This window comes from Callospermophilus lateralis, chromosome 18 (assembly GCF_048772815.1).
Source record: "Callospermophilus lateralis isolate mCalLat2 chromosome 18, mCalLat2.hap1, whole genome shotgun sequence".
In the NCBI taxonomy this organism is placed as follows: domain Eukaryota; kingdom Metazoa; phylum Chordata; class Mammalia; order Rodentia; family Sciuridae; genus Callospermophilus; species Callospermophilus lateralis.
This window is the reverse complement of record NC_135322.1, coordinates 37,258,106-37,285,824: the sequence shown is the minus strand read 5'-3', so window position 1 is coordinate 37,285,824 and position 27,719 is coordinate 37,258,106. Positions and strand designations below refer to the sequence as shown.

The window sequence follows — 27,719 nt, the reverse complement described above, 5'->3', positions numbered from 1 at the left end:
CCCAAAAGGTCTTGATGAGCATGCTGAAGAGGCAGAGCTGCTTGCAGTTCCAGGACATGAGACTCCTTTAGGCTTCTGTGATTTTATCACCAGGCATCTGCTGCCATTTGGGTCTTTACCAACAATCCTCCCACCCTCTTCAGAATTCTCTTCTCTTCCAAGGCTAGTTCAGAACTTCAGAACCCATCCTTCCTTTGGTTAGAGGTGCAACTTGTCACTTTAGCTGCCGACCAACTGACCACATTCGAGTCAACATTAAAAACAACAACAACAAAAAAAACCCTTAACATTCAGGAATCAAGTGACATCTTTCTTTCTTTCACACTGAAAGTCATGGCCAGTAATGCTGCATATTTAAGGAGCTATTCTTTTCTGGGAAAAAAAAAAAAAAAAAATCACTGCCTTTCAAGGGCAACTGCTCTTCCTCATCTCTGTGAGAGAAAAGAGGGAAACTAAGACACAGAGTTGGAGGCTATTTGCCAGAGACAAATTGGCAGGGCTCCAAAGGGTATGCAGAACCACACTCTAAGCTGCTCACCTCTCTCTCTCTCTCTCTCTCTTTTTTCTTTTTTTATTGGGTGGTGCTCACAACAAATGAACTCAGGGCCTCATACATGCTCACTGAGCTACACCTCCAGCCCCCTCAAAAAAACTACTTTTAAAACTTCAGGGGCCAGGTATCTTCCTGAATTGAACATAAAAAGATAAGTAGAATTTCCTTACAATGAAATAAAATCTAAAATGTACAGAGAGATGAGGAAAAATCCTCATTTCTTTCCCTGACATTACCTTTTTGCTGCCAGGTAGATTCTTTTTAACCATGCAACTCCCTACATAGAAGCAATGAGAAAGATGAGTGGGAGATGACAAGAGGATATATGTGTGTTGTCTTGTCTTTTCTTTTTTGGTACTGGGGACCGAACCCAGTGCATTTTAACACTGAGCTACATTCCCACCAGTCTTTTTTTTTTTTTTTTTGGTGCTGGGGATTGAGCCCAGGGCCTTGTGCATGCAAGGCAAGCACACTACCAACTGAGCTATAGCCCCAGCCGCCTCCCCCAGTCCTTTTTTATTTTGAAACAGGGTCTTGCTTAGTTGCTGAGGCTGCCCTTGAACTTCTGATCCTCCTGCCTCAGCCCCCTGAGTTACTGGGATTATAGGTGTGCACCACCACATGTGGCTTCCAAGTAAGGGAGAGTGGGTTGCACAAGTGAACGCCCTCATCAGGGTGTGCACAGGAATGTTTGTGTGTGCACAGGAATGTTTGTGTGTGTGAGTGTGTGTATGTGAGTGTGCATGCATGCACATGTGTATATTTGCACACTTAATTTGTATGCAAGCCACTTTGGTGGGAGAAGCGTTGTTTCTCATATTTCAGTAAATCTGATAATCCCCTAAGAGGACTTTCACGACTTCAATCTTCCCTCCCATCTCTTAAATGCAATGCTGCTATTCACTTAGTCAACATATAATTATGGAGCACCTTCTCCATGGCACTGTGACATGCCCTGATGTTGCACTCAAGAACAACAGAGAGAGAGTGCTACTGGGGGTGTAGCTAGGTAGAGGAACACTTGTTCAGCATGTGCTAGGCCCTGTGTTTGATCCCCAGCACTGGGGAAAAAAAAAAAAAAAAGCGAGAGCAAGAGAGAAAGCACAGCCCTTGTCCTCGGAGGCCAGTCTAAAAGGGAAGCAGACAAGGGGTGGGAAGCTAGTCTTCAGTGGGGTAAGCACCCTAAGAGAGGAAGTAGAGAGGGCATGGTGGAGGGGGGTGCTTACCCTGAAAGGCAGAAGGGAGGAGCTGAGGGATGTATTCTCCAAGAAATGTCTCAGCTGACATCTGAAGGGTGAGATGGAAGTCAAGCAAAAATGAAGAACCTTGCAGGCAAAGAAAACACCATGGGCATTTTAAATATTCCCTAGGCATGTGAAGCTAAGGGAAGCTCCATCCTGGGGTTTCAGGGGAGTTCTGGAGTCAAGTGTGGGCTGTGACCATAAGCCAAGGTTGAGAACCTTAAACATCATTGTTTTCACCAGGGCCGTGGCCCTCACCTATAATCCCAGTGACTAGGGAGGCTGAGGCAGGAGGAAAATGAGTTTGAGGCCAGCCTTGGCAACAAAACAAAGCTCTCAGCAACTCAGACCCTGTCTCAGAGTAAAAAATAAAAAGGGTTGGGGATGTAGTTCAGTGGAAGAGCACCCCTGGGTTTAACGTCTAGTAATGCAAAATAAATACATAAATAAAAGCATTGAAAATGTTCTCCTGTCCTTAGAGTGCCTATAGAACACAAGATAGAGAACTAAATATTTAAGGGACACTTTGGAATAGTCCCTTTTCCTGTTAAGGAACACAAAACATAAAGGGTAAAGCATAGAGTCTGAGACAAATTGATTCGTAAATTTCAATTTACTCAGGACAAAGAACACTCATACATTCTGTCTACTCTCTCTCCATTCTGTCTTCTCTCTCTCTACCTCCCACCACACACATAGAGCAGGAGTTATATTTTATAGAGAAGGAAGCTGAGTCTCAAAGAGGAAAAGAACACTTTTGAAAGAATGTTATCTGTTCATCCCTTTGTTCACTGACTCCAGAAACCACCACCAAGCCCCTGCTGTGGACAGGCTTGTGCCAGATTCTCTGGACAGGGTGGTATATAAGACAGACTTCCTGTAACAGTGGTCCACTTCACCTGCTTATTTTTATTTTATTTTTTATTGATTTATTTTTTGGAGCAGTTACCAGGGATTGGACTCAGGGGGCACTCAACCACTGAGCCACACCCCCAGCCCTATTTTGTATTTTATTTAGAGACAGGGTCTCACTAAATTGCTTAGCACCTCGCTAGTGCTGAGGCTGGCTTTGAACTTGCGATCCTCTTGTCTCAGCCTCCCCAGCTTCTGGGATTACAGGCATGCGCCCACCACACCCAGATCACCTGCTTATTTTTAAGGGGACCTGTTTTTCTTCCCTCTTCTCCATTTCCCCCTACCTAACGGGGGAGGGGGGGGAGGGGGGCAGGGGAACAAGATTACCTTGAGCACACCCCCACCACAGGAAAGAGAAGTCACCGGAAGATCTAGGAAGTGACTCTCCCCCAAAATTGACAAGTGAATTTCAACTCACCAGCAGGGCGCACCTGGGACCCCCTGTCAGGGCGCACCTGGGATGCAGCCTTTGAATAGCTTCTTTAAAAGCCCTCAGTTTTCGCAGATGGGTGGGATCACAGCCTCTGGGACTTCTCTTTTGCTAGCAAAGCAATAAATCTTTTCCCTTTTCCTCAAAACTGTGTCCTTGTTATTAAATTGGCACGAATTGGCAGCGGGGACAAGGACCGAGCTTTTGGTAACATTCCTACTCAAACCATTGAAATTCTGATTCCAACCCCAGTGCCTTTCCTCGTACACCTAAGTACAGGTTTGGTAAGCTGTCTCCAGTGGCTTGCTTGCCTGCCCCACTCTCTGTGTCAGCACTACCACCCCCAAAACACGCCATCAACCTAGTTGTTATGCTAATGTACCTGCCAGCAGACAAGGTGCAGAACCAGCTTCTTCCTGTGAGTCCCTCCCATATAGAAATCCAGCACCCACCAAAGCTTGTCCCAACCTGGGTGCCTTTGAGAATGGCTGAGAGGTTTCCCATCGCTCCTCCACGCCCTATTGTAACCTACAGCAAAATCCATTTGAAATTTCACCTCTGCCAAGACTGCCCTCTAAATGCTGTCTTTTGGAAATGGGAATAGGATAAAGGTTGCTTCAAAACCAAAGGGGGTGGGGGTGGGGGGTGGATGGGAAAGGAGAGGGCAGGGAGTGGGAGGGAAAAGGACGCCAGACCCACTTTGCCTGCTCCCCAACTTCGCTGTGAGCCAACTCTGGCCAAGGTCAGAAGAGACTGGCAACACCCGAGCAGACAGACTTCCCTAGAAGATGCTCGGGAGTGCCTCGTGCATCTCCCCAGAGCCCAGGCAATGTTATTTCCTGGGGCAACTGCAAGTCACCGAGGATGAAAGCTGATGACTGAATGTCTGGGGCAGGGTGGGAGGCCTTGCCAGGAGGTGGGGGTGGAGCGGTAGAGAGGGAAGGAGGGGCGGAGACTTGGCTGGTTCAGCACAGACAAATCTCTTCATTTTTCCAGACTGGAAAAAGCTGTTTGGGCTGTGCACATTTGCAGAGAGTCACGGTATTTACTACGCTTCCTGGCTCAACAGATTTCTTTTTGTCATTCAGTCAAACGCAGCTTGTATTTTTCAGAGCAAGAGATGAACAGACTGTGGGGGACCTTCCTCCACGTTGTGTTCAAAAAACACATCAGGAGTGACTCAAAAAGCCCAGCCCGCTTGGGCAGCAGGGGTGGGTGGGGTGGCACGTTGCAGAGACAAAGACCTGTGTTTAGACAAATGCTGTCTTCCCCCTTGGAGGTACGCAGTGACATTCTTTTCCCAGCACACATTTTTTTTGAGCAACTGTAATAACAAACGGCTAGGCTAGGAACCAGTTCCTGCAGTTGACATGCGCCTCTTGGTTATTCACGTTGATGGAGGTGTGGGTAGGGTATAGGGGAGTGATAATCAAGAAAAGTGATTAATAATAATAGTAATATATTTTTCAAAAAATCTCTTCTTGCCAAAAGATGCCTTCTAAGATGTTTCTACCCTTAGAACACCCTTCTTTTTTGGGGGGGCAAGATACCAGGGATTGAACTCAGGGGCACTGAGCCACATCCTCAGGCCTTTTTTTGTGTTTTATTTTACAGACAGGGTCTCACTGAGTTGCTTAGTGCCTTGCTTTTTGCTGAAGCTAGGTTTGAACTACTGAGCCTCCAGCCTCAGCCTCTGGAGCTGCTGGGATTACAGGCCTGTGCCACCAAGCCTGGTAGAACACTCTTCTGACAGCAGTTGAACACTCCTGATACCAAGTGTGGGGGGGTTTTCTCCCCCCATGCAAAATCCATTCTCTAATATCAGATGGTAAACCTACAATTTAATTCAATTCTGACACTACCTGAAGTTAGCAAGAGATCCCACAGTCTGCCCCCATTTCAGATGCCAGTCATATGTCCCAGACTTGTAACCAACGAATGGGCTATACATTCAGGGGGTTCCCACAACTCTTCTTTGAGTTCAATAATTTGCCAAACAGGTTCTTGGAACTCAGGGAAACACTTTACTTATGTTTTGCAATTTATTATAAAGGTCACAAATCAAGAACAGCCAAATGAAAGAGAGGTACTGGACAAGGTATGGGGGTGGGGAGGGTGCAGGAAGCTTCCAAGTCCTCTCTACCCCAACGCTGTCCCAGAACCTTTTTGTGTTCACCACCCATGGTGCTCCCCCAGTTTAATTGTAGAAGAGTGTTTACATGCTTTAATCTCTAGCTTTCCCCTGCTCTTTCCAGAGGAAGGCAGGTGTGGGAGGCTCAAAGTTCCGACCCTCTAATCACTAGATGTTTTCGGTGACCAGCCCCAACAGGAGGCTACCTAGGGACTCCACCCTAACTGAATTAGCATAAACTGAGTGTGATTGAAAGGGGCTCATTATGAATGACAAAAGACTCTCCTGGCACTGGGAAAGTTTGCAGGGTTTAGGAGCTCTTAAGGAAGATTCAAAAGGGGGGATGGAGACAAAGACCAAATATATTTGTGTATCATATTACCTTGCTTAAGCAGAGTTCAGTACCAGAAGTGATTCTGGCCAGAAGTCAGATCACAAAAGTCTGTGGAAACGTTTTACGCTAAAAAATGAATTTAATCCAATAACACCAATTGAATGTGGGCAAGGTATATAGTAATAGGGGCAAAGGTGTCTAAGCCGGACACAGCTTGTCATGTACTCTGTATTTGCTTCTATTTATATATTTGTTTTTTTTAATTTTCAGTACTGGGGATTAAACTCAGGGCCTGGAGCATGCTAGGTAAGTACTCTATCATCACTGTGCTACATTCCCTACCTTTTTTATTTTCTACTTATTTGTTTTTGGTACTAGGGATTGAACCCAGGGGTGTACTACCTCTGAGCTACATCCCTAGTCCTTGTTATTTTTTATTTTGAGACAGGGTCTCACTAAATTGCTTGGGGCCTCGATAAATTGCTGAGGCCGGCCTCTCCGTTTGCAATCCTCCTGCCACAGCCTTGAGTTGCTGGGATTAGAGACATGCACCCTGGTGCCTGGTGTATTTTATTTTGAGAGTGTCACTGCTAAATCGCCCAGGATGGTTTCAAACCCGTAATCCTCCTGCCTTAGCCTCCCATGTAGCTAGGATTACAGGGTTGTGCCACTGAGCTCTGCTACACTTTACACTTTTAACAGAAAATGATGTGTGAGCCCAATAGCAGTCTACGGTGGAATTTAGGCACCAAGGATGAGCCAAATAGAGGAAGGAGGAGATCTTTCCCAGGCCCCCCTCACGTCATACTCCAAGTCTCCTGTGTGGGTAATACAAGCCAAACAACCACACCAGAAGCACAGTCATCTAATCCTGCTCAAACAACCTCGGAGTCATGCTGCCCCAGAATTTCAGAGTAGAAGCCTCATTTCCAGAAATGACATGACATATTCAGGCAACCTCTGTCCTTTCCAAACAGGAGGAGGGTAAATAAACTTATACCCCCAGCAACACAGGCTAGGATCACCTAGCCCTGTAATAAAACCTCTAATCTCTCCTCCTCTTCTCTGGGTTGGTAAAGCACAATATCAACCTGCATTAATTTAAAGAGAAAAGGGCCCACCCAGACTTCTCAGACCTGCTTCTGAGTCAGGAGCCATGGAGATTTAGGAGAGAGGAAGCTGGAGGGAAGTAGGTAAGGATCTTTAAGGAACAAGGGGATTGGGGGAGACACAAAGGCTATATAGTCCAAATTGACTATGCCAGGGCTGGCTGGCTGGCTTTCTTTTTCTTTTAAAAGATTATTATGGGTATTGGCAAAAAAAAAAAAAAAAAAAAAAAAAGACCAAAGAGTACAAAGTTTCAGTTGGATAGGAGGAATAAGATTTAGTGGCCGGGCTGGGGATGTGGCTCAAGTGGTAGCGCGCTCGCCTGGCATGTGTGCGGCCCGGGTTCGATTCTCAGCACCATGTACAAACAAAGATGTTGTGTCCGCCGATAACTAAAAAATAAATATTAAAAAAATTCTCTCTCTCTCTTTCCTCTCTCACTCTCTCTTTAAAAAAAAAAAAAAAAAAAAAAAGATTTAGTGGCCTATTGCACAGAATGGTGACCACAATAATAAACTTTGTATACTTTACAATTGCTTAAAAAAAATAGATTTTAAATGCTTTCACCACACACACACACACACACACACAGAGATAAGTATCTGAGATGACCTATTTGTTAACTGGCCTGATTTAATCATTCCACATTTTAAATGTGTATCAAAACATGACTCTGGCTGGGCAAGGTGGCACCTGTTGATAATCCTGGCTAATGGAGAGGCTGAGGCGAGAGGATCAAAAATTGGAGGTCAGCCTCAGCAATTTTAATGAGACTCTGTCTCGAAACAAAAAACAAAAATGGCTGGGGATGTAGCACAGTGGTAGAGTAAATGCCCCTGGATTCCATCGTAGTAACAGCCAAAAAAAAAAAAAAAAAAAAAAAAAAAAAAAAAAAAGATCACCCTGTGTCCCATAAATATATGTAATTATTATTTGTGAACTAAAAGTAAGCTTTAAGGGGCTGGAGATTCAGCTCAGTGGTAGAGTGCTTGTCTATCCAAGCACTTGGATAGACAAGGCCTTGGGTTTGATCCTAGTTTTTAAATTAATAAATAAAATAAATTTCAGTATGGTGATATAGCTGAGTGGTAGAGCATGTGACAGGCCCTTAGTTTGATCCTCAGCACCCAACCACCACATGCATACTTCAGGCATGTGAAAACAAATAAATGACTTAAAAAGACAAAATGTACATCATGAAAATTAAAGAACATTTATGCATCAAAAAGTAATGTCAAGCTGGGCATGGTGGCATAGGCCAGAAATACCATTGGCTGGGAGGCTAATGCAGGAAGATCATGAGTTCAAAGCCAGCCTCAGCAACTTAGCAAGGCCCTAAGTAACTCAGAGAGAACATATCTTTAAATAAAATATCAAAAAGGGCTGGGGATGTGGCTCCATGGTTAAGTACACCTGGGTTCAATCCCTGGTACCAAGAAAAAAAAAAAAAAGGTAATGTCATGCCAGGTGTGATGGTACATGCTTACAATCCCAGTGATTTAGGAGGCTGAGGCAGGAGGATCTTAAGTTTGAGGCCAGCCTCAGCAATAGTGAAACCCTGTCTCAAAATTAAAAAATAAACTGGGCAGGGGCTTGGGTTGTGGCTCAGTGGTAGAGCACTTGCCTAGCATGTGTGAGGCACTGGGCTTGATTCTCAGCACTGCATATAAAATAAAATAATCAATCAATAAGCAAGCTGGGCATAGTGGCAGACACCTATAATCCCAGTGGTTTGGGAGGCTGAGGCAGGAGGATCATGAGTTCAAAGCCAGCCTCAGCAATTTAGGGAGGCCCTAAGTTACTTAGCAAGACCTGGTTTCAAAATAAAAATTAAAAAGGTCTGGGGATGTAGTTCAGTGGTTAAGAATCCACATATCATATCATCCCACATCCGTTAGAACGGTATCAAAAAAACAAAAATAAAAACACAACAAATATTAAGTATTAACTAGGATATAAAGAAATCTGAACCACTAAGCACTGTTGGTGGAATTGTAAAAAGGTACACCTGTATGTTGAGTCCTCAGAAAGTTAAAAGCAGAATTTCCAGGGTTGGGGATATAGCTCGGTAATAGTCCAGTTGCCTAGCATACGGGAGGCCCTGGGTAAGATCCCCAGTGTCAAAAAGGAAAGAAAGAAAGAAAGAAAAACAGAATCACTATATGACTTAACAATTTTACTACTGGGTACATTACACTATATAAATTGAAAAAAAAAAGATAATATTTGCACACTTGTGCTCATAGAAGCATTATTCACAATAGTCAAGAAGCAGAAGCTAGCCACGTGTCCATCAAGGAATGGATGGTAAGCAAAGTATAAAATATGCACACAATGGAATATTATCAGGCCTTAGAAGGAAGGAAATTCTGACATATGCTCCAACATGGAAGCACCTTGAGGACACTATGCAAAGTAAAATAAACAAATCCCAAAAGGACAAACACTGTAGAATTCCACTTAGATGAGATACCTGAAGTAGTCATATACAGAGACAGTGAAATGGTTGTTACCAGGAACTGGGAGGAAGGGTATGTGGGGAGTTACTGTTTAGAGGGTACAGAGTTTCAATTTAGAGAGTACAGAGTTTCAATTTTACAAAATGAAAAGAAAATGGAAATGGATGGTGGCAATGGTTGCACCACATTATGAATGTACCCAACACCACTGAATTCTACAATTACAAATGGTCATGATGGTAAATTTTAAGTTAGGTGTAGTTGGGGGGGGGGGACAGAGTGGGGGGGGGGCATTGAACCGAGGGGCACTCAGCCAGGAAGCCACATCCCCAGCCCTATTGTATTTAGAGTCAGAGTCTCACTGAGTTGCTTAGCACCTTGCCATTGCTGAGGCTGGCTTTGAACAGGATCCTCCTGTCTCAGCCTCCCAAACCACTGGGATTATAGGTGTGAGCCACCACGCCCCACTTACATTAGGTGTATTTTAACACACACAAAAAAATTGGGGGTGTGTGGGGGGGGTGGGGGGTGGGTAAAAAGCTGGAATCCCAAATAAAAACCAACAACAAACAACTTGTTAAGGATGGAACTCAGTGCCATAGTACTTGCCTAACTTGTGGAAGGCTCTAGGTTTGATCTCCAGCACCTCAAAAGAGAAGAAACAACACAAAAACCTGTTACAGGTTTCTTTTCCAAAGTCAAAATACAGGGATGGGAAACGAATTTCAGTTGCTATGGAAATGGGAGTTGGCTGGGGTTTGCAGGAGCAGCAGCTGGAGTGAGCCAAGTAAGTGGCCGGGAAGCTGGCCCTGTGACAGAGGGGGCTTCGGGCTGGGATAAGACAACAACAGGCAGGGAGGGGGAGGTCTCTGCTTCCCCACTTCTCCTTTTATTATCCCCCCACCCCCACCCCATACTGGGGATTGAACCCAGGGGCATCTACCATGGAGTTACATCCATGAACATTTTTTAAAAATATTTTAATTGTAAATAGACACAATACCTTTATTTATTGATTTACTTTTTTTAATGTGGTGCTGAGGATTGAACTAAGTGCCTCACACCTGCTAGGCAAGTGCTCTACCACTGAGCCACAACCCCAGCCCCACTTGGACCTTTTTAATTTTGATTTTGATATAGGGTCTCACAAAGTTGCCCAGTCTGGCCTCAAATTTCAATCCTCCGGTCTTAGCCTCCCGGGTCCCTGGGATTATAGGTGTGTACCACCATCCCACCACCACCACCACCACCCTGGTTAGGCGCTCTGAATTGTGCAGACATTTGGAGTGATAGAGAATGGGGCGTGGGGGCGTTGTGTGTCTATGTTGCGTATGTATCATGGAGCTCGGGGAATGCCTGAGTGGGACTGGCTGTAACACTGTGTCTCCTCACCTTTTTTTCCAAACATAACTCTTCAAACTGATCTATGCCAGAAACACAAGATTGTTACAGGGTTGGCAGGACTTACAGGGGTGGTGGTGGGGGAGTTAAATTGCTGGTTCTCTTTCCTCTGTACTCACTGGTAGGGGACTGGGTCTATTTCAGAGCCTCATGGCACTGAGGGTCTTCTAGCTTAAGACTTCAAAAGTGTCTGCATGCTGGGTGTGGTGATGCATGCCTGTAATCCCAGTGACTCAGGAGGCCAAGGCAGGAGAATGGAAAGTTCGAGACCAGCCTGAGCAATTTAGCCAGGCTCTCAGCAACTTAGTGAGACTCAATCCTATAATACAAAATTAAAAGGGCTCAGTGGTAAAGCACCCTTGGTTCACTCCCCACCCTTAAAAAAAAAAGTGTCTGTATGTTCTCAGCATTGCTTTCTAGAGATGTCTTGATTAGACCTAGGGTGATGAAGAGTCTTTGCTGGGTCTCTTAGCAGGGCCCACCTGAGGGAAAATAATGCTTTTCCTATTTGTATCCCACTAAATGAAACTTTCCTCGGATCATATTGAAGGTGAGTTGGCAAGCGGACCTCACGTTTATAAGGGACTTAAACCTCAAAACTGAGGCGTGTATGTGTGTGTGTGTGTGTGTGTGTGTGTGAGAGAGAGAGAGAGAGAGAGAGAGAGAGAGAGAGAGAGAGAGAGAGACCCTTATTAGACTGGCTTCAAATGCCTAGGGTCATACAATCCTCCTGCCTCAGCCTCTAGAGTAGCAGAGACTACAGGAATGTGCCACCTTGCCTGGCTTTTCACACTTAGGCTTTTTAATCATTCTATAGCCTGATTGCTCTCTATTTTTTACTGCCCCTGGGTCACAGTGAGAGAATAAAAACAAAACAAACAAACAAAAAAAAACACTACCATTTTGCTGTCCTATTCATATTCCTTCAACTTTTCTATCAGGAGCCTCAAAAAGTGGAATTGAGCATTAAAAACAAAATACTTAGGAATAAACTTAATCAAGGAGGAGAAAGACTTGTTCACTGAACACTGTAAAACACGTTGCTGAAAGAAGTTAAAGAAGACATAAATAAACCTGGCGTGGCAGTGCACACCTGTAATCCCCGTGACTCAACTCAGAAGGCTGAGGTAGTGGGATCACAAAGTTCCCGGCCAGCCTTGGCAACTTAATGAAACCCTGTATCATAATTAAAGGAAAAAAAAAAAAAAAAAGTCAAAAGGAAAGGGGCTAAGGACGTAGCTCAGTGGAAAGTGCTTTCTAAACATGTTGAGTCCCAGAGTTCCATTCTCATTAATGAGTTCCATTTCTCATTAACGAACAAAAGACATAAACAAGTAGAAAGATCACTGTTTTGAAGACCATATAGAGATGTCAGTACTACTCACAGTGTTCTACAGATTCAGTGTAATCAAAAACTATCAAAATCCCAATGATAGGGGTGAGGTTGTGGTTCAGTGGTAGAATGCTCACCTAGCATGCATGAGGCACTGGGTTCAATCCTCAGCACCACATAAATATAAAATAAAGATATTGTGTCCACCTAAAACTAAAAAATAAATATTAAAAGAAATAAAAGAATCCATACTGAATTTCAAGGGATCCCCAAATAAAGCTACATAATCAGAACAACATGGTATTGGCATAGAGAGAGGCCTCTAGACGAACGAAAGATGATAGAGACCCCAGAAACAAACACTTGCATATTTGGGCAAATGATTTTCAATAGGGAACCAAGACCATTCGTTGGGGAAGGGACATTTCTTTTCAACAAATGATGCTGGGAAAACTATATTCATATGCAAAAGAATGAAGCTGTACCCTTATCTTACATTATATATAAAAATTGACTCAAAATAGATAAAAAATCTAAACATAAGAGCTAAAACTATAAAGCTCTTAGAAGAAAGCATAAGAGAAGCTTTATGACATTGCACAATGATTTCTTTTCTTTCTTTCTTTCTTTCTTTCTTTTTTTTTTTTTTTTTTTTGGTACTGGAGATTGAACCCAGGGGTGCTCTACCACTGAGCCACATCCTCAGCCCTTTTATTTTTTATTTTGAGATAGGGTCTCACTAAATTGCCCAGTCTGTCCATGAACTTGTGATCCTCCTACCTCAGCCTCCAGAGTCACTGGGATTACAGGTGTGTGTCACCATGCCTGGCTGGCAATGATTTCTTGAGTACAACACTAAAAGCACAGACAACAAAAGAAAAAGCTAAACTGAACTTCATCAAAACTTCTGTTCAAATGGAATAATCAATAGAGTGAAAGGTCAATTCACAGATGGGAATAAGTCTTTGCAATCATATCTGATAAAGGACTGATAACTAGGATATATAAAGAACTACAATTCGCTAGGTGAGGTGGTGTTTCAGCTACTCAGGAGGCTAAGGAAGGAGGAGCTCAAGTTTGAGGCCAGTCTCAACAACTTAGCAAGACCTTGTCTCAAAATAAAAAAAATTAAAGGGGCTGAGGATGTGGCTCAGTGGTAAAGTATCCCCTGGGTTCAGTCTACAGTACTGGGGTGGGAGGGTGGGGAGAAATATAACTCAACAAACAATAAAACAAAACAAAAACCCAGCCTGATTAAAATACAAGTTAAGGACTTGAATAGACATTTCTCCAAAGAAGACATTCAATTGGCCAACAAGCACAGGAAGAGATGTTCAACACCGTTAATCATTAAGAAAATGCAAATCAAATCTATAATGAGGGACTGGGGGTGTCCCTCGGAGGTAGAGTGCTTGCCTAGGATACACAAGATTCTGGGTTGATCCCCAGGAGCAAATAGAAGATAAAATAAAGATGGCAAATTTTTTGTCATGTGTGTTCTACCACCATAAAATTTATAAGTACATACAGATAAAGTAGTGTAAGTGATCCAAGGGGCAGCCGCGATCTCTGAGTTCTGCCCTTCCAGGCTACACAGTTAGGCCCAGTGAGTACCAGAGTTTTTCCTCTACTTCCTTTGTCTTGTCAAAACTTACCACAGTTGCCCACAGGCCCTTACGGGAGGTCAGCGTGTGCAAGTGGGAGAGAAAGGTGAGGACTGAGCACCTAGAAAGGACGTCCGTGCACCTAGCTTTGATACAGGGCTAAGGTGATAAAGGGTGTAAGGCAAGAGTCGGGCAGTGGGTGCTCTGGCAGTTAAGAGGGGAGAGGGGACTCTGGCTTTTGGGTGGTGTCACAGAGAAGGGGCAGTTAAGTGGATTGGAGGGAATGAGGATGTGCAGATGTGTGAGCTCCTGGGGGCACACAGGGCAAGGGTGTGTTTGGCTGGAGTGTGGTATGACTGAGAGGCAAAGATAGAGAGAGGGCTGGGTGAGGAGGTGAAACTGAATGCCAGACGACAGTAATAACCTTGTTCACAGAGGGCACACTATGTGCTTCATATCCAATAACCTTAAGGTGGCAATAGGAACTCTCTTTTTCAGGTGAGAAAGCTGAGGCTCAGGATGTTAAGCAGCTTGTCCAAGGGCATACCAAGCCGGCAAGAGAAGGAGCTGGGCTATGAACCAGGCTAACAGGAGTCCAGAATTTGAACCCAAGTAAGAAATGCCTTGGGGACTGGGGATGTAGCTCCAGGTTGAGCACTTACCTCACATGCACTAGGTCCTGGGTTCAACTCTCAGCACTGAAAGGTGCGGGGTGGAGCTCAAGAGCAGAGCAATTGCTTAGAGTGTGCAAAGCCCTGGGTTCCATCTCTAGTAATACAAAACACCCAACCCGCACAAAAAATTCAAATTCCATTCCCAAGAGCAAAGCTGGAATAAGTTAAACAATAAGACAACATTAAATTGGATTTTAACCCAGATTACAAAATAAATAACCATGAATCCATACTAATATAAATAAAAAGAAAAAAAATTTTGAAATGCTGGGGATTGACTTTTTTATTTTTTTTAAATAGTACTAGAAGTTCTCTACCACTGAGCTATATCTATAGCCCTTCATAGTTTACTTTGAGATAGGGAATTGCCAAGTTGCCCAGGTTGACCTCAACCTCGCCATCCTCCTACCTTAGCTTCCTGAGTAGCTGAGATTACAGACTTGCACCACCATGCCTGACTTAAAAAAAGGGGGTGAGGTGGGGCGGGGACAGAAGAACCAAATCTCCCACATGGAAGTATTCCAAGTAAATTATGTAGATGCTCTCCCATAAAGGAAGAGCAATATAACTCCACATCCCCTTAAGCCTGGGCTATACACACTGACTTTCTTTCCAGACACAAAGTGGAGAAACCTGACAGACACTACCTCAGACAGCAATCCAAGTCGGTATCCATGGTGACAGCCATGTTTACAGTATATATGCTTGATATGTGATGCAAATGATATTTTACTTCTGTGGTCTTCCTTATTACAACCCATAACCCCAGTGTAATCATGAGAAACATATGAGACCAATTCCAACATGGAGGGGACTCTATAATATTTCTGACCGGTATTACTCAAAAACTGTCAAGGTCATTAGAAATAAGGATATTCTGAGAAAATGTTGCTTCTGAGGGCACAGGCCACCTTCCCTCTCAAGAGGCTCAAGGAGGCCTTCCTTACCAGCTCCACATGCCACAGATTCTCCATATGCATTTTATTTTTCTTTTAGTTAAGTCAAGGTTCTCTATATGGGTAGAAAGAGAGGTCATGTAAATATGCAACTTTTTTTTTTTTTTTTTTCCGCAATGCTGATGATCAAATCCAGGGCCTCACGAATGCTAGTGTTCCAAAACTAAAAATTTTGAGACAGGATTTCACTAAGTTTTGCCCATGCTGACCTTGAACTTGTGATCCTCATGCCTCAGCCTTCCAAGTAGCTGGAATTACAGGCATGCACCCCCATGCCTGGCCCCTGTACATTTTTTAAGGCTGACAAAAGTCCTGCTTGCTCCAAAGTAATAATACTAACTCTTTAGTTAAGCATAAACAGTGTACAAAATACAGCAAACTTTAGCATGCTGCCCCCCAAAGTAGCAAACTCAGTGGTTTGTTGGGCTTAATGCCTAGGCTTCCTTTCCTGCCTCCTTGCTCTCTGGCACTCCTTATCTCTCGGACCTGTCAGAGGCGAGTGATAACAGTAGCAACAGTTTAAAATTGTGATGCTGCCAGTTCTACAATGAAACAGAATCCAACATCCCAGGAAACTGCCTCTCGGTTGCAAGAGTCATTACTACAGGATACACAGTAAGTCACCTCCAAAATGTGAGGAGAGTGTCAGATATTAGTGGAATGCACACACAACGTCTATGATTACTGATCTGCAAAAGTCCTTATGGATGGAACAGGATGTGTCTCTGGACGAAGCCGGAAGAGCAAGGTCTGGAAATCAAATCAAGACTTGACAATGAAAAGAAAAAAAGAAGGCAGGTCGATTGGATTAACATAAACTGCAGAAATAAGATGCAGAGGAGAGAGAGAGAGAAAGAGAGAGAAAGAGAGAGAGAGAGAGAGAGAGAGAGAGAGAGAGAGAGAGAGATATGATGTGATAGCTCAGAAGAGCAAGTTTGAGAGTCTGTCTTGTCTCCTACGTTGTCCAGACTAATGGGAACTCTGAAAATCTACTTGAGTGTTACAGGCAGCTCTGAGGTCTGGCCGGAGCTTCCAGAAATACCCTCTTGATAAGGACCTTAAGGCTGGTCCAGGGAGCGGGAGGAAGTCAAAGGTTCAGTAATTGTTTAGTCGTTATCTACCAGGATCAAAAGGATGGGAAGTTGCCTTTCTGGACTCTCCTATGAGGAGCAAGGATCCCAGGCTATCTGGCTATCAAAATCATTCATCTTGTTCACCTTGCCTAGAGTTCGTGAATACCAGCCTTCGAACCAGAATTTGGCTTTCTGTATGGCCTTTCCCGCAGGGGAAAGAATGTGCTGACAGGTTGACAGAAGAGTTCCAGGCTGCTCTGCTGTTCCTTCTCCCGTTGTGATTTAATATATTTGTGGTCTGGCTTCCTCACCAGGCTCCTGTGAATTTGGTTAGTCTATCCTGATTAACTCCAAGTGCACTAAAGAATTCCCATCTCTGGCCTGCAAAGAATTGGAACCGCCAACCCCCAGTCCCTTATGATGCTGGGCCCAAGGGGGTTCTTGACTGAGCAGCAGGTTTTCCCACTGCACCCCCACTCCTTCTTTTTTCCCCCAGGGCCAGAGCTTCCAGAAATATCCTCTTGATAAAGGACCTTAAGGCTGGTCCAGGGTTGGCATTAAACCCAGGGCTTCACCCACGACAGGCGAATGCTCTACTACTGAGCTACACTCCGGGTGTTTGCCTCCCCCCTTGACTTCATCACCTAGTTGTCTTCTCATCAGTCACCCCAACCACCGTCAGCTCCCTGCACCCAGAATGAACCGTGGGACACTTGAAAGAAGAATGCGAGGGCAACAAAAACCACTTTCTAGGTTCTGCTGAAGAAAAAAAGAAAAAGGAGGAAAGAAGCCCTCTGCTTGGGAGAAGATGCCAAGGACATGCAACAGAGAATAAGTGGAAGGAACTGGCAATATTCAATCCAGAGCAGGGAAGATCAGGAGAGCTAATCAGCTCCCTGTCATCCAATATCTAAAGGACTGTCGTGAAGAAAAAGGGACATATTTATTCTGGAGCTCCAGGAGAAAATATGCCAACCAAATTGTGCAGATTCAGGGAGACAGATAAAAAGAACATTTTAGGCCACTTTCTCTCCACCTTCAGTTATTCAAATATCACCTTCACTTTTTTTTTTTGCACCAGGGATTGAATCCAAGGGCACTTGTGCACTGAGCCACATCCCCTGCTCTTTTTTTATTTTGTATTTTAAGACAGGGCCTCGCTAAGTTGCTGAGGGCTTCGCTAAATTGCTGAGGCTGGCTTTGAACTCACAGTTCTCCTGTCTCAGCCTTCAGAGCTGTTGGGATTTCAGATATGGGCTACTGCCACAGTGCTCAAAACCTATTTTTTTTGGGGGGGTCATATTTGTGAGAAACAATAATATTTGTGAGAAGCAGTGTAATACTGTGATTGAGATGTGGCTCTTTGGTATAGTGCTTGCCAAGCATGCAAGAGGCCCTGGTTCAATCCCCTGCATCCCCCCTGCCCCCCCGCAAACACACACAGGAATAAGACTACCTGCAACTCTGACATTTTTTAGGGGGGGAATGGTGGGGAGGGACACTGGGGATTGAACCCATGGGAGCTTAACCACACAAAGCCACATCCCCAGCCTATTTTTTTATTTACTTATTTGAGACAGGGTCTTGCTGACTTGCTGAGGCTAGCTTTGAACTTGTGATCCTCCTGCCTCAGCCTCCTGAGCCACTGGGATTACAGGCATGTGCCACCTCGCCCAGCCTAACTATACAACTCTAGGCAAGTTACTTAACTCCCTGTGCCTGTTTTCTCAGAAGCAAAATGGAGCTTATAATAGTACCTACCTTAAATAGTACTTAACCCATATGGTTGTGATGAGGATTAATTGAATTATACATGCAAAATGCTTAGAAGAGCAGCCAGCAGAGGATGCAAAGAAAGGAGAACTTTCATACACTGTTGGTGGGAATGTAAATTAGTACAGCCACTGTGGAGAACAGTATGGAGGTTCCTCAAAAAACCAGAAATAGAACTGCCATATGATCTAGCAATCCCACTACTGGGTGTATATCCAAAAGAATGGGAATCAGTATGTCAAAGAGATAACTGAACTCTTGCATTTACTGCAGCACTATTCACGATAGCCAAGATAGGGAATCAATCTAGTTGTCCACTGATAGATGAGGGGGGGGATACGAAAAATGGTCTATATGCACAATGGAATATTACTCAGCCATAAAAAAGAATCCAATCTTGTTCTTTGTGGCAATGTGGATATTATGTTCTGTGACATGACTCAGGCACTGGAACACAAAAACCATATGTTCTCATTTATATGGAAGCTAAAAAAAAGTAGAGTCCAATAGTGGTTATAAGAAGCTAGGAAGGGATAGGGAGGCAGAGATGGAAGGAAGATGGTGAATGGGCACAGGAGTACAGCTGCATAGGAAGAATAACTTCTAATGTTCTATAGTACAGGAGGTCAACTATGCTTGAAAATAATTGTATATTTCAAAATAGCTAATAAAGAGAATGTGTGTGTGTGTGTGTGTGTGTGTCTGTCTGTGTGTGTGTGTGTGTGTTTTATTGGGAATTGAATCCAGAGACACGTTCACCACTGACCTACATCCCCAGCCTTTTTTCATTTATTATTTTGAGATAGGGTCTCGCCAAGTTGTCCAGGCTGGCCTCCTACTTGCAATCCTCCTGCCTGGGCCTCCAGAGTTGGTGGTATTACAGTGGTATCACAGTGCCTGGCTGCTAGCAGAGAGAATTTTGAATTTTCCCAGCACAAAGAAAGGATAAATGCTTGAGGTGATAGACATGACATAGTGAGTTAGGATAGACAAAGAGAAATGCTGAATCTTAAGGGAAACACCACAGGCTATTGAGATGCAAAAAACTCACAGTTGTAAATCTTGTGCAAGGTGCCCTTTGCCCGTGCCCTTGTAAAATGAAGGAAATGTGGAAGGGTAGGGAAAACTATTTGTGTGGTGCTAGGGATCAAACCTGGGGCCTCATGCATGCAGGGAAAGTACTCTACTTTCTGAGCCACATCCATAGTCCCTATCAATTTATTTTGAAGGAAACTTATTTTTTATTTTTTGGTGGAACTAGAAATGAGACCTAGGGCTTCGTGAATGCTAGGCAAACACTATACTGATAAGCCATACCCCCAGTCCTAATTTATATTACTTCTATAATAAAAAGTCAATAACACTGGTCATACATGGGAGGAAATTACAAAGATAAACATAATGTGATTAAATTATTACTTTTATTTTGTTTTGGTGCTGGGGATTGAACCCAGAGCCTTGGGCACAACTGTTTCTGTTATAATGTTACTAAATTATTACAGTTACTCTTGCCAGTCTCACATGCTGAATGGAGGACTGCTATCTTTTCAGTTCAAAGGGAGAAGAGCAAGTACTACCCGAGCCTTGCTGCATGCAGTTCGCTGAGACTTCTCATGGACCCGTCATAGGGAATTCAGTCTGGTAAGTTTGAGGAAGTGAAAGGCCCCTGTGGTTGGGGCACCTGCTCTGGGGAACGAGGGCAGCCTGAGGGTGCTGGAGAGGCAGGAGGGCACCCTCAAGGAGAAGGTTCAACTGGGCACAGTGCTGCACAACTGTAATTCCAACTACTCTGGAGGCTGAGGCAGGAGGATCACCCATTCGAGGCCAGCCTGTGCAATTTTGCAAGACCGTGCCTCAAAATAAAATTTAAAAAGGGATGATGGGGATGTAGCTCAGTGGTAGAGTGCCCCTGGGTTCAATCCCCAGCACCATAAATAAATAATAAATATAAGAAGTTTGAAAGTAAAAGAAAAAGGGATGGAGGGTGTAGCTCAGTAGTAGAGTGCCTCTGAGTTCAATTCCAATCCCCAGTTCAGGGCGGAAAAAATGAAGAGAGAGACGGCTTAATAGGAAACACCTTTCCTATTGTGCGACTCCAGATTCCTTGGTGCCTGGTCTTCTCTTTGTGCCACATCAAATCATCTCACAAGGCACCCAGTGAGTGGTACGCCAGAAAAAACTGTCAGACGCACGTCCTAGCACATGGGGTGGGTGCTCCACCCACCCCTACTCCCCAGCGCATCCCTGAAGTTACAGCAGACGCTTTCCAGATGCACTGGATGCCTCTGGCTTCTTTGCGCCTTAGGTCATGTTCTGGCTCCAGGGTGTGTACAACAGACACAGAGGTATGGGCCAGACGTGTCAGGCAGAGCAGGCTCAGCAGCAGGCCTAAACAATGAGACTAGAATTAGAGGAAGTACCCCAGCTTCTTGGCCTCTCCTGGGATACCTTTATTTATTTATTTATTTATGGGTTTCTTTTTGTCCTGGAGATGGAACCCAAGCACTGAGCCTCCCTTCCAGTCCTTTCTATTTTATCATTTTATTTTTACTAAGTTGCTGAGGCTGCCCTTGAACTTGCAATCCTCCTGCCTTAGCCTCCCAATTCGCTGGAATCACAGACCTGTGCCTCTGTGCCCAGCACACGTCTGGGTCACTGCTGAAACATGTTCCACAGCCTGTCCAGCTGTCGCTGAGGGATGGAGCCCGTGGCCCAGTGGTCCCTCACTCATCAGCACATTCTTTATTGGGTCTTTTCCTTGCTTTGGTTCACTGCTCCCATTGGGCTTTCTGGGATCATTTCCCAAATAAATTCCTGGCACCTGAATCCTTGTCTCATGATTTGCTTCTGGGGAAACTCCAACTATGGCACGGTTTTAAATTTCTGATGATAGAACGAGTCAGCCAATCAGCTGGTAAGTTCCAGTTTATTGGAACACTATAGAAACGGCTGAGGAAGTTCTTTGGAGATACATGGGTCAGGGGGTGATTCAAGTTGATGGGGATTCAGAATCCTTCAGAACCCCAATCCTATGATTCAGGATCAAGAGTTGGCAAACCAGAGGGCTGGGGTTTGTGGTGGAGCGCTTGCCTAGCATGTGTGAGGCACTGGGTTGATTCTCAGCACCACATAAAAATAAATAAAAATAAAGTTCTATCAACAACCAAATATGTATATTTAAAAAAAAGCGGGGGGGGGGTTGGAAAACCACAGTCCATGGTTATATCCAGCCCACTGCCTGTCCTCATAAAGCCTGTAAGCTAAAAAGAGCTTTTCAATTTTTAATGGTTGAAAAGAATTAAAAGAGGAATAACAATCTGGTGTGGTGGCACTCTTGCCTGTTCATAGTAATTTGGGATACTAAGGCCATCGGGGGCAAGTTAGCCAGATCCTGTCTCAAAATAAAATTTAAAGAGGCCTAGGGGATCTAGCTAAGTGGTAGAGCATCCCTGGGCTCAATCCCCAGTGTTAATAAATAAATAAATAAATAAATAAATAAATAAACACTTTTTGACACATGAAAATTATCTGAAACAGCAGGTGTGGTACCACACATGCCTGTAGCCTCGGCTGGCTACCAGGGAGGCTGAGGCAGAAGAGTCACTTGAGTTCAAGAATTTGATGTTAGTTTGGGAAACACAGTGAGATCCCAACTCAAAAAAGAAAAAAGAATTCTAAATTTGGGGTTGTGGTTATAGTTCAGTGGTAGAATACTTGCCTAACATGTACAAGGTACTATTTTTAATCCCCAGCACCCCCAAAAGTAAAGCCCCCCCCCATGTTATATGATACCCAAACTTTACTGTCTATAAAGTTTTATTAGCATACACTTGTTTACATACCCTCTATGGTAGCTTTTTTTTTTTTTTTTTTGGGTACTAGGTATTGAACCTACAGGCACCTAACCACTGAGGCACACCCCCCATCCCCAGCCCTTTTTATTTTTTATTTTGAGACAGGGTCTTGCTAAATTCCTGAGGCTGGCCTTGAACTTGTGTTCCTCCTGCCTCAGCCTCCCAAGCCGATGGGATTAGAGACATGCACCACCACACATGGCTTCTATGGCTGCTTTCGTACCATAAAGCAGAGTTGAGAAGTTGCAGCTGAAACTATAAAGTCCACACAACTCTGAATATTTACCAGCGAGACCTTTACAGAAGAAGTTTGCTGATCCTTGTTCAAGATCATTTTCCTGCAGGAACAAAAGGCCTGGTTGCTCCATTGAGGGCAAGGCCCACCCCAGACCAAGTATTTAGTGAGCAGTTTGAATAAAACTTCCCATTTCCTCTCTGAACATCTCTATGACACCCTCAATGCTCCTTCCACTTTCTCCAGGTATCCAGGACTCTTTCACTGAGGCATTAATGTCTTTATACCAGGAATATTTTCATTTTGGAAAGGACAGAGCTGAGCTTAGCGAAGCTTGCTTGTAATCTCAGCTACTCAGGAAGTTAAGGCAGGAGGATCACTTCAGCTCACAAGTTCAAGGTCAGCTGGAGCAATATAGTGAGACATGTCAAAAAAAAAAAAAAAAAAAAAAGAAAAAGAAAAAAAGACCTGAGAACTTTTCTTCTCCACACTCTGCCACTGTCCCGGGTGATTTCACCCAAGCTTGATGGCTTTTTGCAACCACTTGGTTACTGATTTCTCCCCCAACCAAACCAAACCTCCAGCCCAGGACCATGATGAGAGATCTCTGATGAATAACCCAATATCCTCTCAATAGTAGATTGAGATGACTCGGGGGTGTGGCTACATATTAGCAGTAGAACTCTGTGTGAATCATTTAATAGCATGGTTCATCAATTTTGTCGTATCTCAAAGGTGGAAATGATCCTGTGTGGCCTGCCAGAATTACTGTGCTAATCAGATGAGGTGAGAGCCGCCCACAAAAGTGTCACTTGCCCCCCCCCCCCCACCACCACTCCAGCACATCATTGCATTATTGACTTCTGCTTCCTCTGACCCCCACAGGTTCTCCATGAGCTCCCTCCCCTCACATGCTCTCGGCCACCTCTAGCCCTTTGCACATGGTAATATTTCTGCCTGAAACACTTTTTTCCTCTCCCACCACCATCTGGCTGATGAATATATAACCTTTGTGTATATTACTGTTTAAACACATTTTCCCCCTCTTTTATGTGCTTTTGGGGATTGAACCCAGGGACTTCAGCACACAAGCCACGCACTCCACCGCTGACCTACATTCCCAGCCCCAAGACATCTTTTTCAATATATATCATTTCATAACATTGAACTCAGACAACAGCCACGACTCATGCCTGAGTAAAGCTTATCTGACACGTGTTTTCTCCATAAGGCACATCAAAATCTTCCTGTGCTCAGGACACCAGACAGTAATTCTAGCACTAGGCTTGGGGGCCACTTTAAACATCCAAGTCACCCATATGACACGTGCACACACATGCAAACCACCAAACAAACCACAGAAAACTGGGTATGGTGATGCATACCCATAATCCCACTAATTCCGGAGGCTGAGGCAGGAGGATCACAAATTCAAACTTTGCCTCAGCAATTTACTGAGGCCCTAAGCAACTTAGTCTTTTTATTTTTTTAATTTTAATATTTATTTTTTAGTTTTCGGCGGACACAACATCTCTGTTTGTATGTGGTGCTGAGGATCGAACCCCGGCCGCACGCATGCCAGGGGAGCGCGCTACCGCTTGAGCCACATCCCCAGCCCCCACAACTTAGTCTTAAAATAAAAAATAAAACAGAGCTGGGGATGTGGCTCAATGGTCAAGTGCCCTGGGTTCAATCCCCAGTATCAAAACCAAACAAAAACAAACCACAAAAAGGATGCTCCTCCACTTGCAATAGGGTTAGATCCCAATAAACCTATACTGAAAATATTAAGTCAAGCAAGAAGCCCTAGTTCAAACCCCAATACCGCCAAAATTAATTAATTAATTAATAAAAGAAAAAGAGAAGAAAATATTGTAAGTTAGAAATAAATACCTAACCTGGGCTGGGGGTGTGGCTTTGTGGTAGAGCACTTGCCTAGTATGTGTGAGGCCCTGGGTTTGATCCTCAGCACCGTATAAAAATAAATAAATAAAATAAAGATATTGTGTTCATCTCCAACTAAAAAATTAAAAATAAAATAAAATAGAATACCCAACCTACTGCACAGCCACACAGTACACTGTGTCTACAGTACTGACCTTTTCCCCCTCATGATCCCATGATTGATAGGGCTACAACTCGTGGCTGCTGTCCAGCATCCCTCAAAAAGTATGGTGCTGCATATCTACCATCAGTTCAGGACAAGATCAAAATTCAGAATTTGGAGTATGGTTTCTACTGGAGGAGCGAGCATGGCTCTTACACTATCATAATACTGGAAAATTGTCACATCGGGCTGTCATAAGCCAGAGACTTTCTGTAGAGTGAGAGCTGGAACAGCTTTGTTTGACCTCAGCTGAGAACATGTGTGTCGGGTGACAACTTTTTGGTTGCTCTGCTAAGTCTATATGTGACTGGGAAAGTGCTAGGGATTTTGATCTGAGGGTTACAAACAAATTTTAGGGAGTCATGAATTTGCAAAGAATGAATCAACTGTACTTTCTTCTTGTTTCTCCTGTTCATTAGAGTGTGAAGTCACTGAGGGTCTCCAGCATTTGGAAAACATCCTGGCATATGGTGGGGTCTCAATAATAAATATATTACCAATGAGGGAGGGAGTCAATTCAGTGGAAATGCTTTACTCACGTTCAAGATGGACATAGATAGCCAAACATTATATGGAGACTCCATTCACCTGCACCTGTGCTAAGTGTTGTCTTCCTATTCTTTAAGCAAGGGACCCTCCAGGATACTGTTCTTTTGCACATGAATTGTCAAGGCAGTTTGCCTGGATTCTAATACAGGAGTTTGTCTAATTACTTATGTAATCAAGCAAGTGTTTTGGCCCCCTCTAAATCCCAGCTTTCTCTCTTTGTACTGGGGATTGAACCCAGGGGCACTCCAGCACTGAACTACATCCCCAGACTGTTTTTTTGGGGAAGGGAGACTACAGGGGATTAACCTTGGGGCAGGGATGCAACCACTGAGCCACATCCCCAGCCCTATTTTGTATCTTATTTAGAGACAGGGTCTCACCCAGTTTCTTACTGCCTGACTTTTGTTGAGGCTGGCTTTGATCCTCAGCCCCCCGGAGCCTTGAGATTACAGGCGGGTGCCACCAAGCTTGGCCTCCCCAAACCTTTTTATTTTTTTATTTTAAGACAGGGCTTCCCTAAATTGCCAAGGCTGTCCTGACCTTGTGATCCTTCAGCCTCGGCCTCCCAGGTACCTGGGATGGCAGGCATGTGCCACTTTCTTCAACTCTAAAGTGCAACACTTCTAGTTCTCACTTACTACCCTGTGGGTTATGGTGAGGGGTCAAAGTGGCAAAGCAGAGAAAGCGTTTAGAATTGTCTGGCACAGAGTGACTCTTTGGTAAACTCTGGCTTTCATTCTTAGTAATCCTCACAGTCACCCTAAGAGTTTCATGTTACCATACCCATTTTGCAGATGAGGAAACTGAAGGTAAGGGTGATTTAGTGAGTTGTCTTGGGTCATACTTAAGGAAGAGCTGACTCGGTGGGACTCCAAGCCCTTGCTGGTAAAATTTTGCTTTTATATAAAACATAAGGGGTCGTTTTTACTAGTTTTAAGGTTCCTTACTCTGCCTGCTCAGTTACATTTTCCTGAACTTCTCTGGGCTCAGGGTGGGGCAGAAGCCCATTCACTCCCCATCCTCCTGGAAACATTTTCCACTTTCCACATTGCTGTATTTCTGTTTCCTGTCCACTTTTTTTTTTGGGGGGGGGTTATTATTGGGGATTGAACCCAGGGGCACTTTACCACTGAGCTACATTCCCAGCCCTTTTGATTTTGAGACAAGGCCTCCCTAAATTGTTATCCTTCTGCCTCAGGCTCCCAAGCCCCTGGGATTACAGGCATGCACCAGGAGCCAGCCCCTGCCCACTTCGGGGGCTTTCAGAACAATTCCTGTTGGGAGTGGGGTTTTGACTTGTTACTTTGGGTTTGATAGCCCAAGCATAAGGAGACGCAACAGCATCATTTTAACCTGTAACTAAACATTCTCGGCCTTTCTCAAACTCTAGATCAATGATCTTCAAATCTGACTGTAAGCTGGAATCTTCTGGGAAGCTATTTTTTTCCCCCTTCTTCGGAACTGGGGATTAAAACTAGGGCCTCCCGCACGCACTAGACAGTCTAACCCTGAGCCACATCACCAGCCCTTTTTTTAAAGAAAAAAAAAAAAAAAAAATCAAGACAGTCTCAGCTAAGTTGCTGAGGGTCTCACTACATTGCCCAGGTGGGCCTCCAATTTGCGATCCTCCTTCCTCAGCTTCCGTAGTAGCTGGGATTACAGACAACTATGCCAAGCTCACGGGGAAGCTTTCAATATCCAGATGTCCACGGCCCAACCCAGACCAATTACATCCGAGTCTTAGGAGCAGGGGATGATGAACTGGGGCGTCAGCATGTTTACTGCTCCCTGAGCCGTGCCAATATGCACCCAAGTTTGAGAAGTAGTGCTGTGCACCCGATCAGCGCTCAGCTCCAGCGCTGGAGGCTTTTTGGTCAGCAGTAACTCCCTTCTGCATTGGGGGCTTGCCGTGTGGGGATCTGAGCAAGCTTCCAGAGGCCCGAGCTCAGGGAGGATGCTTGCCTGCAAACGACCTGGTGTTCTGCTCAGCTCTTAGGCCCAGCTCCGAGACTGCAGGTCTCCCGATCCCCCTAGGCAACAACACGCTCCCACGTCTCTGTTTGTCTCTGCAGATCACAAGCAGCGTTCCGCGGCCGCCACGCTGCCCACCCCACCCTCGAAGATTCTGGGGAAATGCCCGCGACTCAGGAATCCTACCTTGGCTGCAGGCGCTGCCCTCCAGTCTTCGGAATCCTAGGACTCAGGTTCCATCTGTCTCTTTCGCCTGCGCCCAGGAGGCGCCCGCTAGAGCGCAGGCGCCACCTAGTGGGCACCCGGCGGCCGCGCGGAGACTGGGGCTGGGAGGTGGGAGTGCAGTGCAGGGCGGAAATGCAGGGCTTCCCACGTGGGCGGTTTTCCAATGCACTGCGAACCCTAGGGCGCAGATCCGGCCTGGGCGGGACCACCCTCAACCCGGAGAGGGCCCTGGGACCTGAACTTGCTCTACTTTTTCTTGGGAGCATGAACCAGACCCTAGCCCCTGGCGTAGTATTCATCCTGCGATTTTCCTGGCTGGGCTCAGGGATCTTTCGTTTCATCCAGCAGCCTTCATTACACCGCAATTTGGCGTAACTTCTCTTAGCCATGCCAGGGGCATCAGAAAATGCAAAGGGTTTTTGCTCAAACCCAAGGAAGTCTTTCCTTTACCAGTAACCCTTTTTTCTTGACACCTCTCACCTTGTTCCCTCCATTCGCTTTCAACTTAGTTAAACATCCACTCTGTGTCGGTCCCTGTGCTGTCAGAGAGACACAATGGGGCGCCACAGGAGTTGGCAACCCCAGTAGTGTTTCTCACCGGGGTGCCATTGACACTTCTTTGAAGGGGGCCCATCCTGGTACTGGAGGCCATTAAGTATCCTTGACTTCTTACCACTGAAGGCCAGCAGCCATCCTTCACCATTGTGACGCGAAAAGCTCCCCATCCCATTTCCAGTTGTCTCCTTAGGTGGAGGGAGCATGATAATTTACTACCTGATAATTGTGTTCAGATG

General features: G+C 44.7%; 1 protein-coding gene across 7 annotated transcripts in view; it reads right to left on the bottom strand.

Moving 5' to 3' along the window:
• The window catches only part of Chd9 (chromodomain helicase DNA binding protein 9), a 248,528-nt gene extending 221,565 nt beyond the window's left edge, over positions 1 to 26,963 (bottom strand). For all 7 annotated transcript variants that reach the window (XM_076839115.2, XM_076839124.2, XM_076839121.2 and 4 more), the window contains exon 1: positions 26,887 to 26,963. The gene's annotated coding sequence lies outside the window, so the exon portion shown is untranslated. The remainder of the gene's footprint in view (positions 1 to 26,886) is intronic.
• Positions 26,964 to 27,719: the final 756 nt, after the last annotated feature.